This window comes from Lactuca serriola, chromosome 1, assembly GCF_051521515.1.
Source record: "Lactuca serriola cultivar US96UC23 chromosome 1, Lser_US96UC23_V15, whole genome shotgun sequence".
Taxonomy (NCBI): domain Eukaryota; kingdom Viridiplantae; phylum Streptophyta; class Magnoliopsida; order Asterales; family Asteraceae; genus Lactuca; species Lactuca serriola.
The window spans coordinates 51,353,191-51,374,394 of NC_136408.1; the positions used below are offsets into that span (position 1 = coordinate 51,353,191).

The 21,204-nt window shown below is 40.9% G+C and overlaps 1 non-coding gene across 1 annotated transcript; it reads right to left on the bottom strand.

The window, feature by feature from the left end:
- Positions 1-2,986: 2,986 nt before the first annotated feature.
- TRNAQ-CUG (transfer RNA glutamine (anticodon CUG)) lies at positions 2,987-3,058 on the bottom strand. Its single transcript has one exon. It is a non-coding gene; the product is annotated as a tRNA-Gln (tRNA).
- Between the last annotated feature and the right edge of the window lie 18,146 nt (positions 3,059-21,204).

Consider the following 21,204-nt stretch of genomic DNA (forward strand, 5'->3'; position numbering starts at 1 on the left):
CCAAGATGACCCTTTAATACACGATCAAAGTCAGCTCCAAACATCTGTTCCATCTCCTGTGTTTTCTTGTTTCGAGCATCTATACCATTTTCATACTCTGAAACTGCCCTCTTGTACATATCATGAGCTTCCATCAACTGTTTCCATCGCATATCAACAGTTGCCTTCAAAGGCTCCAACGAATCTTCTAAAGCCATCAACTCTTTATGCAAAGGCTCGTTTCCAAACTTGAGCCTATTAACCATGTCCAGCCTCTTGAGGGCCCATGAGAGATCGAATTTAAACTCCTCCAATTCTTTAAGATCTTCCTGAAGGCTTGCTATCTGATCCACCGTTAGTGCATCCACAGATGTTCCCATAAATCTTTTGATGGTGGCATGAAAACCTTCCAAAATGGCTGACCAAAATGGTTTCACCCGAATTTGGACCCGTTGAAATGTGTTGGGGTAGTGGTGCTCAACAGCCTCCAGTAGCTCTTTCACCTCCTTTCCCACAACATTCCCTCTCCACAACGGATCATCTACAGGTGTCCTCTTCTCAGGTATGTGAATGTCCGTTTGCATCATCAATGTATGATCAGGATCTTCGTTCTTGGGTGTTAGTAAACCATCAAGAGATACTGCAGCCGTGTTTCTCCTTTTGCTTGAATTTTTCATGGGATCAAGGTCTGGATGTTCTTCCGGTTTAACAGGGCTGTCCAACTTTCTTTGTAGCTGACGAGGTGATTTTGAAACTTCTGTCGAGGATTGATTATCATGTTTGTTGACCATTGTTAATTGGTTGTGTTGTGTGAAGACTGGTCATTTTCCCTTAATGGGTTCTTTTTGTTGGCTTCCCTCGAAGTAAAAGAGAATGGTAACTTATTAGAAAAAGAGCAGGTAGTGGTTGAAGGTGGAGGAGATGATAATGGTGGATGTTTAGTCACCGGAGGTGTAAAACAGGACAGTGTCTGTGATGGGTTGAACTTTGTTAAAAATAGGTAGAACACAATAAAAGGGAAAAGGGAATATAAAGATTATTATAGAAAAGAAAAGTACAGCTAACAAATTAATACACCAATTTTCACTCACATACGATACACCCCGCTACACTAATACCCTAATTGTGAAGGAAGAAACAGATTAAACTTTGACTGAGGGAGTGAGGGTTGATGATTCCTTCTCAGGTATACAGACGGTGTTGGTAATTGTGAATGTATTCGTCTATAAACATTTATGTTTTGTTTCTTTTTTTTATATAAACATTTTAATCATTTTAAGAATATACTTCATTTCTGGAAGATTTGATGATTAATATACATAATGTTTATAGTATACCGGCTAATATATACCGGAATTACAAAATGCTACATAAACTACTTTTCCATATTTTTGGCATGTTCTTTTCATTGTTGTATATATATATACGGGATTATGTATTTTACACGATGCTACGTTATCCATATTATTAACTAAAGAAGGTTGTCATTATGAGATTCCAAATTATAGACTAAATTTAACCAGTCACATACCAATACGAAATATCATAAGATATTCATATTTTAAATAATAACATTAAATAAATCAATTATTTCATAAAATATTAGTTTAGTTTGTTTTATATGCACGGTTACAAAGCATATTTTTGACACGAGGTTTGACAAATTATATATATATATATATATATATATATATATATATATATATATATATATATATATATATATATATATATATATATTAGGGTGTCTTTAGATCTTGGTGAAGACGAATATGCATCTTAAATGGAAAACAGTTTAGGATCCTTTGTTGAATAAGTTAGTAGGCGAGAAATTGTATTACCATATGTTGAATATGAATGAAGCCCATCATATGATGACTTTGACACGATGAACAAAGGCGACAATGAAAGTCTCGGGAGATTGATGAAAATAAGTGTTGATATGGGTGTTTGACATCCTAGATGGGAGATTAACGAAGTTAACAAGTGAAATTCTTAGAAGAGATGCATGTTTTTGCATAAAATTAAATTGTTAGGTCACTAAACACTAATAACTCCATATTGTATTGCTAACCTTTACATGCAATACGACTGTGTTTTGAAGCTGGTGGTGAAATCACTATGTTATAATTATGAATATATACTAATGATCTTCTATTTTTGGAAGACATAACATTCTAGTGATGTTGTAGACTTTGGATGGTGCTAGTTTAAACGTCACGTGTTATTTGTGTATGTTAATATTGTTTGGGATTTTAGGAAAAAACAAAATCAAGAGTTTGACTAAAGGTTATCTTGTGGTGAGAAGTTATTGGGAACTAGTAATAAACCCAAGAGATAGGTGTATTTTCGAACCACATATAAAATGAGAAGAAATATATATGATTTTTTTGAAATGAGAAGAAATTATATCTATAATATACCTCCATAAATGATAATATAGAATGGTTAATGTTAATAATATATTTGTACAGTGTAGGCTTTTATATATACACTTTATAGTATAGGGTCCTTTATGTAAATAAACTATACTTTTGTATTATTTAAAGCAATGGAATATATGTAAAACCCTTATTAGGATATTTTCACAAATCAACATAACATGTTACAAGTTAGATTACCGCTCACTCTAGATCGGGCCAAGAGTGGGCTGCTGGGCAGTTTGATAAACCCAAAAGACATATGTATTTTCAACATTTAATATTTTCTAAACGACATCATTTGTTTTTAAACTTATCATAAAAATAACTTTTGGCATAATCTAAATATTCATGTTGATGAGTGAATAGTAAGGTTTTTATATATTAAGTAACTGGAATTTGATTTAGCAACACTTGCGTTGTAAATATTTCTCATCGATATGAACCCAAAAAAAAAAAATGGTTTTTCCACTCGAGTGGATTTAGAAGATTGCTAATGAAACCTTTTACGTACAAAATATATACCTTTTTTCGTTAGTTTCAAAAAAGAGGAACAATTCACCATTCAGAAAATATACACAAAAAACAGGTCCTACCGAGATTTGAACTCGGGTTACTGGATTCAGAGTCCAATGTCCTAACCACTAGACCATAGGACCACTTTTGTCTTGACTTACACTATTTAGTTTAAAAACTCAAAGTGCTATCCTACAAGTTCGCCGCCATTTTAAGATGTTAGCAAACGAGCAGAAGGCAAACTATTTATTTAAGGGCAATGTCATAGGTAAATTTATCATATAAGATACCATAGTGACATACTGGCATAGTTTATACAATTTTAATGTCACATAAACTAGAGAGTGTTTGAGTTTGTTGTCTTGTTAAGACGGTTTTAAATGTTTGGATATAAATATTTTATAAGTAGTTATTGATTTATATAAAAAGTTTTTGATAAGTTACTTCTTCTTTATTTTATTGACTTATTTAAATAGTTTTTTAAAAAATTTCATAATTACACATATAAGCATAATTTATCATACATTAAAAAACAACTTACTCCTTATTATGTTTTGGTATTGAGTAAACTAAACAAAATATTTTTTTAAAACTTTGTTTTGACACCAAATAAATTAATAGACACTTTTACTAAAAGCATAAATTGTTTTAAAAAACAAACTCAAACACCCCTTAAATGAACAAATTATGTCGTAGTTGGCTACATGTAAGATTCAATGTCAGTTTATCCGGTTAAAATGCAATCTAATGATGACATTAGGACATAAAAAGTTAGTGGCATATTAAATACAATTAAAATATAAGCGACTAAAGACCATCTCCAACTCACTTTCATTTTTTCCTCAAAAAAATAACTAAAAAATTGAATAAATAGTGTTTCATCTCAACCATACTCCATTTTGTATCATAGTTTTTACCCCAAAATATATATTCTTAATATATTCATTCTTCCAACTTAAATAGATCGTCAAACACACCCCTTATACTAATTTGGTTTTAATAAATATATAATTTATATTTTTTTTCATTACAATAATATTAAATATATACGATTATATTTATAATACTTATAAACTTTTATAAAATACGTTATCGTTTTTTAAAATTCCAATATGTATTTAAATTTTTATATGAATTTGATGAACAAAAAACAAACTTTATATTTATAATTAATTAATATAATTTAATATATAACAAGATATTACAAGTATTAGATATTATGAAAGAACCCCTTACTAGACTTTTGTATTTCTGAAAGTCCTAACTTTTATACTTGACAATTGTTACTCCGAAACATGCTACATGTATATTCATAAAAACAACATTTTATATTGATAAAGTGATTACAAACAACTAGATACAAACCGACTATTACAAAGTGTTATATATCACATAACTTCCAAGGATGCTATAGTTTTATACATACGAGAGTACAAAATACAATAGTTTCAAACTATTCAAAAATCTTCTATCAGTATATAACTATACTGGATGTTTATCTCCTGCAATTGTTAAACATTAAGAGGGTAAGCGGTGAGCCGGTGATGCTTACTGAGTTCAATAATAGATATAATATAACGTTATGTCATATATATATATATATATATATATATATATATATATATGTAACATCTCGGAATAGCAAAGAGTATAGTTGAAGGGCTAAAAGAGTAAAATTGGAAGGGGAACTCGGCGAGTCCATGGGTGGACTCGGCGAGTAGAGTCGCGACTTGGTCGCGTGTTAAGTGGCCGACTCGGCGAGTCAGTAAGATGGACTCGGCGAGTAGGCGCTGAGTGGAGAAAACCCTAATTCTCGGGGTTGAGCCCTATATAAAGAACATAACATCCATTCCCCCAGCCTCTTTACTCATCCTCAAGTCCAGAAACCCTAACCTTCGTATGTGAGTGGATCAAGTTGCATTTGGGAGCTTGGAGAAGCAATTATTGAGGAAATCTTGAAGGGTAGGAGGCTTGGAGCAAGGGGCTTTGCTTGGATTCGAGTTCCATTGCAGTTGGGGCGTTCTTTTGAGGTAATATCTCGTCCTTGGGCTGTTACTCTTTGGATTCATCATTATGGGGTTTGTGGGGAGCTTATCTTTTGGTGTTTTGGAGTTTAGAGGTTAGATCTGAGGTTGCTACCTCAGATCTGGAATGGAGAAGGGTTGGAATGCCTGAAAGTCCCTGTGTTTGAGTGTGTAGTGAAGCTATCATGTCCCAACCCCTAGCCCCAAAGTGTTGAAGGCCTAGATCTCTTTGGATTCACGTAAAGTTTGCCACTTTACGTGATGGATGGGTTGCAGGAGGCTAGATCTATGTTTTGGATCAATTGCATGGCCTGAAGTGCTTCTGTATGGATTCAGACCGGTGGTACTCGGCGAGTCACATGGGTGGACTCGACGAGTTGCTTGAAGATGAGCTGGAACTCGACGAGTTGGAAGAACAACTCGGCGAGTTGGATGAAGATGGCCTGGAACTCGGCGAGTTGTATGAACAACTCGTCGAGTAGGTTGAAGATAGCCTTAGACTTGGCGAGTCTGTTCTTGGACTCGGCGAGTCTTGTCGAAGAGTCCCAATATTTTCTGGTCGAGTCGAGAATCGGTGAGTCAAGGGATGACTCGGTGAGTGGTGTTGGAGTGGACTCAGAGTTGTTGGACTCGGCGAGTCTCGGGGTGACTCGGCGAGTTAGGTCGCGGATTGAGGGAAGTCCTGAGCTTGGGGACTCGGCGAGTAGAGTCAGTCAGGGGTTGACTTTGACCTTGTCCAAGGGTTGACCAATTGTCTTCCGGGGGTATTTTGGTAATTAAGGGTATTTATTGAGTTGAGTGTTTTGGTGTTCAGTGGAGGAGTTCGTGTCGGAGTTTGGAGCAGCGGGATCTTATCCTTTCAGCCGGCAGTTTCGAGGTGAGTTATCCTCACTATATCAACAGGGTCTAAGGCACCAAGGCCGGCCCTTATCGGATTGAGATCCGGGTAGTTGTTGTTATGTTACTGCTTTGATATGTTTGCATCCTGAGAGCTAGGATGGTATATGTTAGAGACCTGATTGAGATCGGTATCTTGAGAGATAGGGAGATGCTATGATAGTGACCTGTTAGGTCGGTATCCTGGTTAGGATGATGATATGTTATGTGATCTGTTTGATTTGCTTTTTGACTGTGAATTGTTATATGATTATATGTATATGTGCACATGGTTGTTTGGACTGGAGTTGGGTTGAGGCGGGTCCTGCTTTGTGCTGTAGGCCAAGATACCCAGGGCGGACCGGTTGTTCCGAAGGCCCAGTGAGCGGTCCGGATAGGCTGTAGGCCCCAAGAGGGCGGACCAGACGTGTCGAGGCTCGGAGAGTGGACCAGGCCGACTGAAGGCCCGGTGCGGGCGGACCAGTCATTCTGTAGACTCAGAGAGTGGACCAAGTGGATTGAAGGCCCGGTGCGGGCGGACCAATCACACTGCAGACTCGATGTATGTGGTTAGATTCGGAGAGTGGACCAGGTGGATTGAAAGCCCGGTGCGGGCGGACCAATCACACTGTAGACTCGAGGTTTATGGCTAGACTCAGAGGGTGGACCAGGTGGACTGTAGGCCGGTGCGGCGGACCAGTCACACAGTAGACCCGAAGTGCATGGCTGTTCTGTGATCGGATATGTTATGGCATGTTATGCGTGTATGGTATATGTGGTTGGTATTTTGGGGATATCTCATTAAGCTTTCGGGCTTACAGTTGTGGTTTTATGTTTTTCAGGTTCTTCAGGAGACCGTGGCAAGGCGAAGGCGTGATCGTACCGCTCCTCGTGTTTATATTGTGATGAGATTCTGGGAATACTTAAAATGAAATGTATTGAAAACCTTTTTGTAATAACTTTAATGGTATTGGTTTGTGTTTGAAAATTTTAAATTGGTTGAAATTTTTGGGTCGTTACAAGTTGGTATCAGAGCCTTGGTTTGAGTGAATTGGAGAAACACTCGTGTGACTCCAGTCTCAAATCGAGGAGAGTTTTCAAAAGAGAGTTTAAAATGGTTTTCAAAATGAGTAAAGGAGGACGCGGAGGTACGATCAGCCGGAGCCAGTAAGTAACCCCAAAATACCATGCATGATATTTGTTTTGAGCTTTGATAGAACAGCATGCTAGTGTTAGGCTAGGGATCTTCAGGATTTCATGATAATGTTGCCTGATTTGTGATGCTTGTAGCCTAGGGTTTCCTTATGAGAGATTTTCAGTGTTCCTCTAGTGGTGAGGGTTGAGAGTTGTTATGCATGTTTCTCTAGGGTGTGGTGGTAGTACTTCATACAAATATGGGTAGGTGTGGAAGGTAGTGTGGGCCTGTACTACTGAAAGCACAGGACCCATACGCGTATCAGGGAAACCATGACCTCTAGGGTTGGGTTGAGAGAGTTGGATCCCAGGATAGTGGGAAGAGTCTGAGATTTTGTGTGGTGTTTTTCAGTATGGAGATTCTGAGGCATGATGAGAGTGGATCCGGATCAGGATCGGGAGAAGGAGAGGGAGTTCCGAGCGGGTCGGTACCACCCGAGGTTATCGGTCAGATGAGCACGTGCGACTTGGATGCGAGGATTCGTGAGATCCTGCGTGATGAGATTGCTGAGTTGTTCCGGGCTGAGTTGCCGGAGCTGTTTGGGTCGATCAAGACCGCCATGATTGAGTATTTTGATGAGCGCTATGCAGCTCTCACAGAGACGGCTTCCGCGGCGGCTACAACGGCTGTAGCAGCGGCAGGGGGAGGAGTTAGTCGGGGCTTTCAGTATCAGGACTTTGATAATACGAAGCCTCCCACCTTTGATGGAGTTCAGGACCCGATTGTTGCTATGAGATGGTTATCTGATGTGGAGGGGTGTTTCTGTTGGATTAGGTGTCTAAGCCCATAACTATAATTGGTATGTACTTGAATTGATAGCAGCACAGTCCTTTTGGGTTGCCCTCAAACCTAGCAACCAGACAAGGAAATTATAAAAGGAGAGATATTAATTTACTATAAGATTAATAAATTAATATAAATGAATTTATTAATATGTTAAAAGATTAATATATTAATAAGAAATCATTTTGTTTAATTAATTGTTAGCCATAAATTAATTAGAATTAATTTTGGGGTTAAAAGAATTGATTATAAGGTGCAGGGACTAGTTTGCAATTATCTAATAGTTGAGTGGAAGGCTCTAGAACCCCCTTGGATAAGGGTGGACGAAATCTTTAGGGGAAACCCTAATAATTTCGTCCATAGGGGCTTGGATAAGGCCCTTGGGTTTGCTTAGGCCCTAAGCAAAGGATAACTAGGGTTTCCCCTAAACCCTAAATCCCTCAGCTATATAAGGAGCCTCCTGGTTCATGTTTTGGTCACTCTTTCTTTTGAAGAAACCCTAAGGGCCGAAATTTTGCATACTCCCTCTCCCCTCTCTCCTCTACTTTCCTTCTTGCTAGTTTGGGTGTGATTCCATTAGAGGCATTACACTTGTGGTGCTAAGCTTCCAAGAAGATCAAGATCAAGATCAAGGGAATTATCAATTGTTTACTATAACAATTGAAATGTATGTAATTACTAAACCCTAGGTTGTAAATTTCGATTATAGCCTCTCTCCTCTAGGGTTCTTGTTATGCAATTCAAAGTTGTATGTTCAATAGATAAAACATAGATCCAAAGTAGGTTGCATGTGAACTTAGGAATTGTTTTTCTAGTTTATTTGTTTTACTTAAAACCCATCAGTGGTATCAGAGCCATTGTTTGTTTTAAATTGAATTGTTATAATGGTTGAATTGCAAATTAGGGTTTATAGCTATTAAACCCTAAAGGCCATTTTTTTCGATTTTTAGGGTTGTGGATCAAAGGGTTTTTGAAAACCCTAGCCTCCAAAGAACCCTAATCGAAATTAGGGTTACGGTTTTGAAAACCCTAGCCTCCTCCCTTGAAAATTTCGAAATATGCTATAAAGATTAGGGTTTCTTTGTTTTGGATAATAGTTGCCTTATTGGATAATTGAGAAAAATAAGGAAATTATCCTATCCCCATATTTTCGAAATCTAGAAGGGATATGGATTAGGATTAAATTAATTGTTTAATTTAATTAGATAATCCTTACAAGATTTAATAAATTAATTAAAAGTTAATTAATAGAGAAATATTAAATCTAATTAATTGGTTTATTTAAATTTAAAATTTAATAGTTTAAATTTCGAAAAAATTTATATAAACCCTTAAAGTTTTAAAATGTTTTTAAAACACACCTTATATATATATTATAATTAAAAGTTAAATATTATATATGTATAAGAATATGGTCAGTCAAATCGCTAGTATGCCTCATTCACGAAGCTAGTCTATAAGGGGGGTATAAGGAAACTGCCTATAAAATGGTAGTTGAATGGGTGTCCACTCTCACCCACCGCTTCCTTGACTAGTGGAGGGTCGTTAGCAGAACGGATTTGATAGGACAACTACTTCCCATTAAAAGTATAATGCTATTAAAGAAAGTACTAGAACACTATTTTTCAAAATCCCAACTCTAGTTACTTTAGGAAAAATGTGAAAAGTATGCTAATCCATGAAATTGCACATTATGCTTTATTGGTCGTTAGTGGAGCGTGTGTGGTTAACCGGCACACTAAAAGACACTAATAAAGAGTAGTAATGGGTATCTTATAATTATCATTTTGATGGATCGTGTGTGGTTTACCGGCACATCAATAGTTAATGATAAAGACAATAAGGCTACCAAGCACATTTGCATGGTTATTCACATCTAGTTTGTGATCCTCGGTATCCCAGTCACAAATAGTAGAGCATAATCCGAGATTAAAACATGCCATTAAATAGTTTTAATGTATCTCAAAAGAATTAGGAATTTCACTTCGTTTATTTTGTCTAATGGTGGAATTGGTGAATCATCATTCACCTACCTTTATGAGATTTGAACTTGGATCTCGGAATCCCATTTCTAAGTTGTATATCGTCATAGTTGGATCCTAACCTTAATATGATATCTTTGGGTTATTATATTGAGGTGTCTTGGAATCTAACTAAAACTATCTTTCTTTTCAGATGTCTACTCCTGGAAACACTTTTGCTTCATCATCTTCCAGCCACAACTTCTCTCTACTAAACATCTGCTCCAAAGTCGTTATGGATGGCTCCAACTAAACGATTGGATGCGTAACATCAAGATGGCGCTTAGATTCGAGGACAAAGAGTATGTTCTTGAAAAGGAGCTCAAAGAACTTGATGAGTCAAAAGCCACTCCCGAAGAGTATGTTGCCTACAAGAAACACTATGATGATGCTACCAAAGTGGCATGCATCATGGTTGCAACCATGTCCCCATAATTGCAGAGGTACTATGAGGACTACTGGACTTTTGAGATGAACAAGGACCTTATGGAAAAGTACCATAAGCGAGCTCGTCAAGAAAAGTTTGAGGTAGTCAAGTCACTCATGGCTTGCAAGATGAAAGAAGGGGAATCGGTTGTATCTCATGTGCAAAGAATGCAACGCTACATAGAGCGTTTGGTCAAGCTCAACATTCACTTCGATGAGGAATTGGCCATTGACATGGTCTTGAACTCGTTGCCTGATTGTTATGGTCAGTTTATCTTAACTTACCATTTGAACAACACTGAGCAGACTTTGGCCCAATTGCACAACTTGTTGCAGACAGCTGGGGCAGGGATGAAGGGTAAAAGTATACCCTCCACACCTGCAAGTGCCCCTGTCTTGGCCATTGGACAGGGAAAGGGGAAGAAGAGGAAAGGTCCTCCCAAGCAAAACTGGAAGAGCAAGGCTCAAGTTGTGTCATCTAGTAATGGGCCGAAGGCTAAGCCCAATGGTTCCACTCCCCATGTTTCTGATCCAAAAGAGGCCATTTGCTTTTACTGCAATCAAAAGGGGCATTGGAAGAGATCTTGCCCACAATATCTGCAAGATATCAAGGATGGCAAAGTGAAGCCATCCTCGGCAGGTATTTACACTATTTCTGCTAATAACTCATTATCTTCTCGTTCATGGGTCCTTGATACAGGATGTGGATTTCATATCTGTTCTGATTTGCAGGGGCTAAGGGAAAGTGAAGAGATAGAGCATGGGAGAATAAACTTGATCATGGGGAACAGAAAGTCTTCACCAGTTACCAAGATCGGAGTTTATCAACTTTTGCTCAGTAATGATGTTAGATTAGATTTAATAAATTGTTGTTATTCGTCTGAGATGACGAGAAACATTATTTCATTTCATGCATTGTTCAGACAAGGTTTTAAATATTCTTTTAATGATTTGAATGGTTCAATTTCTGTTTATAAGAATGGTATTTTTGTGTTTGAAGCTTTACCTTGTGATGGTGTGTATGAAACAGTGACTTGTGTTGATAACTTAGGAAATAGTGTACTTAATATTGACTTGTCTAATAGTGTAGACAAGGCATGCTTGTGGCATTGTCGTCTTGGAAACATTAACAAGAAACGCATAGCCCAACTCCAAAAGGATGGAGTGTTGGAATCATTTGACCTAAAATCAGATGATATGTGTGAATCTTGTCTTTTGGGAAAGATGACAAAATCACCATTCACAGGGTCTTGTGAAAGAGGTGAAGGTCTGTTGGATCTCATACACACAGATGTGTGTGGGCCCTTCAGATCAACCACAAGGGATGCTAATCGATTCTATGTGACTTTCACTGACGATTATAGCAGATATGGTTACATCTACTTGATCAAACATAAGTCAGAAACCTTTGAAAAGTTCAAAGAGTTTAAGCATGAAGTCGAAAATCAATTGGGCAGAAAGATCAAAATACTTAGATCCGATAGAGGCGGGGAGTATCTTAGTACCGAGTTCAACGACTATCTGAAAGAATGTGGGATAGTCTCACAATTGACTCCTCCTAGGACACCACAGTTAAATAGTGTAGCTGAGAGGCGTAATCGAACCTTTTTAGACATGGTTCGTTCTATGATGAGTCGTGCCTCGCTTCCTATTCACTTCTGGGGGTATACCTTAGAGACAACCGCCCACATCCTCAATGTTGTCCCTACAAAGAAGGTTGCCAAAACACCTCACGAAATGTGGACAGGGAAAGTTCCCTCGTTGGCACATATTAAAGTCTGGGGTTGTGAAGCTTTCGTAAGACGAGAGACTCACGACAAGCTAGCAGCTAGAAGTGAGAAATGTGTTTTCATTGGTTACCCAAAGCAGTCTTTTGGATATTTGTTCTACAGACCTAGTGAAAACGTGGTGTTTGTAGCTCGAAGAGGAGTCTTTCTGGAAAGAGAGCTCATATTCAAAGAGGACAGTAGGAGTACCATTGACCTTGAAGAGATTCAAGAGTCAACCAATGAAGGAACCTTATATGACACTAGCACTCAACCAGAGGAAACAGTTCCTGTTGAACCGGTTGATAAATCATTACCTCTTCGAAGATCCACTAGGGTGAGTGTGCCACCTGAGTTGTATGGTTTTCATATTACTTCAGATGGTGACACATTCATAAGTGACTAGACACTGGTAAACTTAGATGAACCAGTCACTTATAAGGAAGCAATGGCAGGCCCAGAGGCTTCCAAGTGGAAAGAGGCAATGGAAAGCGAGATTAAGTCCATGTATGACAACCAAGTTTGGAATTTGGTTGATAGTGCACCAGGTCGGAAGACAGTTGGGTGCAAATGGATCTTCAAGAAGAAGACAGACATGGATGGGAATGTGCATACGTTAAAGGCTCGACTGGTTGCAAAAGGTTTCACTCAAACCCCAGGGATTGACTATGATGAGACTTTTTCGCCGGTGGCTAAGATTAAATCTATTAGGATATTGCTCGTCATAGCTGCCTTTCATGACTATGAAATCTGGCAGATGGATGTCAAGATTGCCTTCCTTAACGGGAAGTTGGCTGAGGATGTTTACATGAGTCAGCCAGAGGGTTTTGTTGACGCAAAGTTTCCCAATAGAGTATGCAAGCTTGAGAAATCCATTTATGGATTGAAACAAGCATCTCGCAGCTGGAATCTTTGCTTCCATGAGAAAGTCAAAGAGTTTGGTTTCTCTAGAAGTGAAGATGAGTTTTGTGTGTATATCAAGGCTAGTGGGAGTATAGTAACTTTTCTGGTGTTATATATCGATGACATATTACTCATTGGCAACGACGTTCCAACCTTGAATGAAGTTAAGTCTTGGCTTGGAAAGTGTTTTGCCATGAAAGACCTAGGAGAAGCCGCCTATATTCTTGGGATTAGAATATTGAGAGATAGAAAGAAGAGACTAATTGGACTTAGTCAGAGCACGTACTTGGATAAGGTACTAAAGAGGTTTAGTATGGAAAATTCCAAGAAGGGAGAGCTACCTATCCAGAGCAATACCAAATTGAGTAAGACTCAATGCCCGAGTACAGATGAGGAAATAGATGACATGAGTCGTGTACCTTATGCTTCCGCTGTCGGATCGATCATGTACGCTATGACAGTACTCGCCCTGATGTGGCATTTGCTTTGAGCATGGTCAGTCGCTATCAGGGAAACCCAGGTAGAGCTCATTGGATAGCCGTGAAGAATATACTCAAGTATTTGCGAAGAACAAAGGACTGGGTCCTTGTACTTGGTGGCAATGATACTTTGAGAGTAGATGGTTACAGTGATGCCAGCTTTCAGACGGATAGAGATAACTTCCATTCTCAGTCAGGCTGGGTATTCTTATTAAATGGAGGAGCAGTTACTTGGAAGAGTTCCAAGCAAGATACGGTGGCTGATTCTACTTGTGAATCAGAGTACATAGCAACAAGTGAAGCATTGAAAGAAGCAGCTTGGTTGAGGAACTTCATCGGGGATCTCGGAGTTGTTCCAACCATCCAGGAGCCTATGGAACTGTTCTGCGATAATGAAGGAGCGGTTGCCTTGACAAAGGAACCGAGAGATCATGGTAAAACTAGACATATCGACAGAAAGTACCATTTCATCAGACATAGAGTAGAAGAAGGCCATCTTACAGTGAAGAGGGTGTCATCTGAAGATAACCCAACAGATCCCCTCACAAAGGGTCTGAGTAGGGCTTAGCATATTCAGCATGCTCGGAGCATAGGATTGAAAGATGATATTAGTTTTAGTAGTTAGATTAATTTTCTGAAACTTGTAACAAAGTAAATGTAATTGACTTTTGGTGATTAAATAATAAAGTATTATTTATAAGTTTGGGTTCTACCTTTTGTCAATTGTTTATTATTGTTTTTCATTTTTGCATGTTTTACTTCCCGAATAATAAGATTATTCAAACTCCACAGTCGCTCGTACTTTTGGAAGTAAGTAGTGAATCAAGACTGTCATGAACTGGATTGTAGATTGTCTAAGGATAGACATGGCAATGTATTTGCTGCAACGTTCATGAGTACTCAGAAATTGAGATTTGAGTATTGGATAAACCCTCGCTCAGAGTATTACTTCATGGAATTCATCACGAGTAATACTGAGACGATAATATCTTATAATCTTGAAACAGAGATATATGAGTTGTGATTTGCAAGTCGGCTATGCATTGGTGATACGAAAACGCATCAGTAACTTGGTGTTATAAAACGTATTATCATGTATTGTTTGATGAGTAAAAGATACAAGCATATGAGTCAATGTTTATTCGTTCCTTTTGCCCTAACGGGAAAAGCGATATCTATGGGCCCCTCGATGATTTGGTGTTGACTTGTGTGCTGGGCCCAGCCAGGACTAAATTGATGTGTTCAATTAGAAGTCCTACATCATCACAAATCAGGAATCGGGAAACATAAATTCTGGACAAAGAGGTTGATTGCATTCCATGTCTTTTGTCTAGGGATATCTAGCAGAACGAAGGATTATATGATCACTTATCTTAGGACACGTAACTGATTGGGTCAGAGTTCGGCAACAGCTTTTTGGAAGCTACAATTTGCTGGTCAAATTTAGAAGGCATACTAGCAATTATAGTTACAAACTTATCCAAGTGGGAGACTGTTGGATTAGGTGTCTAAGCCCATAACTATAATTGGTATGTACTTGAATTGATAGCAGCACAGTCCTTTTGGGTTGCCCTCAAACCTAGCAACCAGACAAGGAAATTATGAAAGGAGAGATATTAATTTATTATAAGATTAATAAATTAATATAAATGAATTTATTAATATGTTAAAAGATTAATATATTAATAAGAAATCATTTTGTTTAATTAATTGTTAGCCAGAAATTAATTAGAATTAATTTTGGGGTTAAAAGAATTGATTATAAGGTGCAGGGACTAGTTTGCAATTATCTAATAGTTGAGTGGAAGGCTCTAGAACCCCCTTGAATAAGGGTGGACGAAATCTTTAGGGGAAACCCTAATAATTTCGTCCATAGGGGCTTGGATAAGGCCCTTGGGTTTGCTTAGGCCCTAAGCAAAGGATAACTAGGGTTTCCCCTAAACCCTAGATCCCTCAGCTATATAAGGAGCCTCCTGGTTCATGTTTTGGTCACTCTTTCTTTTGAAGAAACCCTAAGGGCCGAAATTTTGCATACTCCCTCTCCCCTCTCTCCTCTACTTTCCTTCTTGCTAGTTTGGGTGTGATTCCATTAGAGGCATTACACTTGTGGTGCTAAGCTTCCAAGAAGATCAAGATCAAGATGAAGGGAATTATCAATTGTTTACTATAACAATTGAAAGGTATGTAATTACTAAACCCTAGGTTGTAAATTTCGATTATAGCCTCTCTCCTCTAGGGTTCTTGTTATGCAATTCAAAGTTGTATGTTCAATAGATAAAACATAGATCCAAAGTAGGTTGCATGTGAACTTAGGAATTGTTTTTCTAGTTTATTTGTTTTACTTAAAACCCATCAGTTTCTTCACGTGTTCATGCCCTGCTGATCAGAGGGTGAGGTGTGCTCTGAACCTGTTGAGGCTCGGGGTGAAGGATTGGTGGAGATTGACCACGGGGTCATATTCGGATGCGCAGAGGGCTGCGGTTTCATGGGATCAGTTCAGGGAGATGTTCAGCACTCGTTATGTTCCGCAAGTTGAGAGGGAGAGATTGGCTCAGGAGTTCCTTGAGCTGAAGCAGGATTCGGAGTCGGTGACTGAGATCACCAGGATGTTCACTGAGAGGGCGATGTTCTGCCCAGAGTTCGCTTCTGAGCAGGCTCAGATGTCTCGATATATGAGCATGCTCAAGAGGGACATCAGACAGTTTGTGTCTACGCAGAGGTGCGAGACCTTGTTGGAGTTGCAGGAGGCCGCTAGGCGGCATGAGTTAGAGATTGAGTTGCAGTTGCGTGAGCTGAGGCAGGCTCCGGTGCAGTCGCAGCCGGCGCCGAAACGGTCCAAGACCGTTGATGTTAGAGTAGGGGATCTGAGTAGCCACACTTATGGGAAGTGTGGGAGGGGTCACACCGGAGTTTGTAGGTCCGGTGGTGCATGTCGCAAGTGCAGAAAGGAGGGGCACTATGCGAGGGATTGTCGGCAGCCAGCGCCGATTCGGGATTTGAGGATTTGTTATCATTGTCATCAGGTTAGACATTTGAGGGTCAACTATCCACAGCTTGCTGCAGGACCGGTGCAGGCTCCAACACCGGCCACTTTGAGGATCACAGGTGGAGGTCAGGGTGGAGCGGAGCCCCCAAGGGCTCAGGTTCGTGCTTTCCAGCTTTCAGCAGAGGAGGTCAGAGCAGTGCCGGATGCAGCTGCGGGTATGTTTCTTCCTTGATATCTTGTTATCTTGTGATTATTGTGGTATATTGTTTATGTGTTGGTATCTTTGTGTGGTTTTCGATGCGGTATTCGTCGTTTTTGAGGGTTTTGGGTTAGTTATGGGTTATTGTTTTGGGAATTTCGTTGGTTATCATCCATGAGGGTTATTAGTGGAAACCTGGCATTGGTTTGAAGGCCGGGTAGCATCTGCTTTCTGAGGAGTGGTTAGATACAGGTTGAATTTCTTTCGAGCGGGTTAATCAGTGTTGATGTGGGATCTTGTTAAGGTTGTTATGCCTGTCTAAATCAGTCCGCGTGTAAGTGTTGGTTTTGTGCAGAGTTGTTCTGGGAGGTCGGTGATGGCGACCGGTGGTTGTTAATCAGTGCTGCAAGTGGGGGAGAATTGGAAAATTCTCCGGGAGATCGATGAGTATTTGAGGGTGCTTAGCTGTTGGGATTCAGCAGTATTCCGTCAGTCTAGAGTGTAGGCTGGTAGGAGCAAGTGTCGGGCATGCGGGGCAGAATACAGACCTAGGGCATTTGATTGTGGAGGGCCTGGGGATCAGGCCGGGATCGATTATGTGTGATGGAGATAAAGTTCGGAACCCCTAGAGGGCTAGAACGGTATGCATGGGAGGATGTCCCAGAAATGTAACATCCAAAATTTCAAAACAATTAAAACTTTTCAAAATCACCCATTTTATTAACATTGTTGCAAAAAGGTTTTCAATACATTATTAAACAGAGTAATTTCCCAGGTTCAATTCATAAAACATCAACGCGAGGAACGGTACGATCACGCCTTTGCCTTGCCACAGACTCTTGAGAACCTGAAACATAAAACCACAACTGTAAGCCCGAAAGCTTAGTGAGATACCCCCAGAATACCAACCACATATACGCCTTTCCAGGCCCTGACCTTCCGGTCCATATGTCTCAGGGGACTTCCGTCCCTGCTGGGTAAACCTTCCGGTCCTACCCACGCCGACCTTCCGGTCCGTCACACAACATAATCGCCTTCCGGCCCATAACATATCGCCTTCCGGCCCATAACATATTGCCTTCCAGCCCATAAGCATAAAATGCACATATAACATAACAAACAATAATATAACAGTTCATAGACAACAATCGATCACAGATCACATATCATAGCATTACTCTAACAAGATACTGGTCTAGCCGGTCACTATCATAACATTACTCTATGAATCAGTCAACATACTAAATGCATACATACGCCTTTCCAGGCCATGACCTTCCGGTCCACATAGTAATGCCTTCCTGCCCATAACATATATTGCCTTCCGGCCCATAACATATAACAACTGACAACTACCCGGATTTCCATCCGATAAAAGGGTTGGCATTGGTTCCATAAACCCTAACGATATAGTGAGGATAACTCACCTCGAAACTGCCGACTGAACAGATAGCTCAAGCTGCTCCGATCACTGATACGATCTCCACCTCTGGATATTCACCAATGCACTGAACTCAAACAATAACAACAATTACCAAAATACCCCTGGAACCACTGGTCAATCCTTGGTCAAAGACAAAGTCAAAGTCAACCCCTGACTGACCCTACTCGCCGAGTCAATCCTATGACTCGCCGAGTCCCCATACTTAGAACTTCACTTAACCCGCGACCTAACTCGCCGAGTCACCCCAAGACTCGCCGAGTTCAACGACTCTGAGTCCACTCGCCCTTGACTCACCGATTCCTTAAGATTCCTTTTCTACACGTCGAGTATCCCCTTTTTCTCGACGAGTTCCTCCTGGAAGAATCGCGGGGCCACCCCGACTCAACTCGCCGAGTCTGAAGAACAACTCGACGAGTCCCAGTTATTCTTCAAACTACTCGCCGAGTCTGTTCATCAGACTCGTCGAGTCCATGCCATGCAGTCGATCAAACTGGTTCCTGAGATAAGTGTTGTCCCGAAATACACAAGCATGGGACCTTCTGGACCTCTAAGGTCCTAATACAGGGTTATAGTCGTTTGGGGGACTAGGGTAACACTTAATCTAATCACAATGGGGTTCCATAAACCCTAATTCCATGACACATCAACATAGCAGAGCATAATTCGAATTCTTACCTGAATAATGTGCCCTCTGTGTCCCCAAATCCTCAGAACGTGACTCCCTTGCTGTTCCTTTAGCCAAGCCCTTCTCTTCCTTGCACCACAACCCTTCCAAGATCAACAGTAGCCCTTAAACTTTGCTCCAGATGCACCCAATCGATTTAGGGTTCTTCTCAGAAGGCTAAAAAGAACAATGACGGCCAATAAGTGCCTCTTATACGTCCCAAACCTGAACGGTTAGGGTTTTTGCCAAACAGCGCAGACTCGCCGAGTCCATATCTGGACTCGTTGAGTCCAGTCGCGAACCCGCGACCCGGTCTGCGATCCTACTCGGCGAGTCTAGGCTCCAACTCGCCGATTCCCCTCTTAAAACACCCCCAAATCATAATTATATCAACATTTGAAATTCCGGGCTGTTACAACTCTCCCCCACTAGAACTAGACTTCGCCTTCGAAGTCTCACTCTGAAAATAGCTCCGGATGCTGCTCCCGCATCTCACGTTCCAGCTCACCGTTCATTTCCGATCCCCTCCGGTGCTGCCACCGAACTAACACTAGAGGTACCTCCTTATACCTCATAGCCTCGATCTTCCGATTTCTGATGACCACTGGTCTCTCCGCATAATTCAGGCTCGCATCCACCTGAATACCCTCTAATGGAACCACTGCCGACTCATCGGCTATACACTTCCTCAGTTGCGACACATGAAAAGTGTCGTGGATTTGCCCCCACTCCGCTGGCAACTCAAATCGACAGGCTACCCGGCCTATCCTTGCAATCACCCGAAATGGCCCACTGTACCGGGGCCCAACTTGCCCCTCTTCTTGAATCGAATCACTCCTCTCCACAGAGAGGCCTTCAGGAGTACGAAGTCGCCGACCTGAAACTCCAGCTCGGATCGGTGGCTGTCTGCATAACTTTTCCTGTCGGCTCTGGGCGGTCAATAACCTCTGTCTCATCTGCTGAATCTGCTCTGTCGACTGAAGTCCAATCTCTGTACTGTCCATCGCTCTCTGTAACCGAGAATTACCCAAGATGCAACTCTGCTCTCAATCTCCACGATCACTCGACCCATAAGGGTTAGGAAACCATGAACCACCGGATCCCCGATCCAAAGCCCACTTTGTCCATCCCGGACCGACTAAGAGATCCATTCTCACTCTCAGAGCAACTCTCACAAGTTCTCCTCTTGCCATCACATACACCTACTGAACTAGTCCCAACACTCGCAGGTTGGAAGACCCGATACACTGATGATATCCTCGAACATCTCCCAAGATGAACCATTACATCCATCCTACACTCTGATCAGAATCACACGGAGAATTTAAGATTCTCTCTCCCCCTGCATCCCTTCTGAGCCTCAACAGACATCTCCAACTCGGATGGGTTCCTACTTCGCTGCCGCGAACACGATGCTCAAAGCCATACTCGAAATACTCTAACCATAACTCTGCTCTGCAGCTTTCATTCTTGTGAACTTGCACTCCCCTTCGGAGTTACACGCCTTTCCCTTTTCCTTCCAAGGGACCCTCTTGGCCATAATGCCACTCCAATCGGCGCCACGGTGCTTGCCCCAAGCGACACCACCCTTTTTGCGTAACCGCTATTCACATACTCTGGTTCTCAGTGCAGGGCTCTCAATCCCATGCACTCTCTCCACTTATCAAAATCACTGCCTCAGCTAAACAAGATCACTAACCCGGGGCCAGACCTTCCAATGAAATCACACTGCAACATACACGATCCGCAATCTCAAACTGATCCATCAATACCAACAGAGTCTCCAGCATGACTGGACCGACTCTCTCATAACACATACTAGCCACTCGAGGCTATATCTCTGTGGGTCTGTACACCCAAACTCTGCGAACCCTCAGGTTCTAACTCTGGGAACCTTCCGGTTCCAGCTCTAGAAGCATGCACAACATAATCCCGTGGGATTAATGCAGTACAACTCATCACGTACCTTAAACATACCGATACTCTGATCGCATAACCCCGATTACTTACTCAAGCTTGATCCCGGCCTTCTCTCAGGCCTCCACAATTAAATGCCCTAGGTCTGCATCCCGCCCCGCATACCCGACACTCGCTCTCGTCGGCCTATACTCTGAGCTGACAAACACTGCTGAATCCCAACAGCTAAGCACCCTCACATACTCATCGATCTCCCGGAGAATTCTCCAATTCTCCCCCACTAAAGCACTGACTAACTGCCACCGATCGTCATTAATGACCTTTCAGAACAATCCTGCACAAACAGAACATTTACACATTGACTGCTTCCCACCAGCATAAGCGACCCTCAGCAAAACACATCTCCTCCCTGATCAATCCACTCAAAAGAATCCGGTCTTTCAATTATCCACTCTACGACTGCAGATGCTACCCGACATTCAGCCCAGTGCCGCATCTCCACTAACGACCCTCACGAACGATAACCAACGGAATCCCCAACAATAACCCGTAACCAAACCCACAACCTGCCAAAGGATGAATACCACATCAAAAACTGCACAAGAC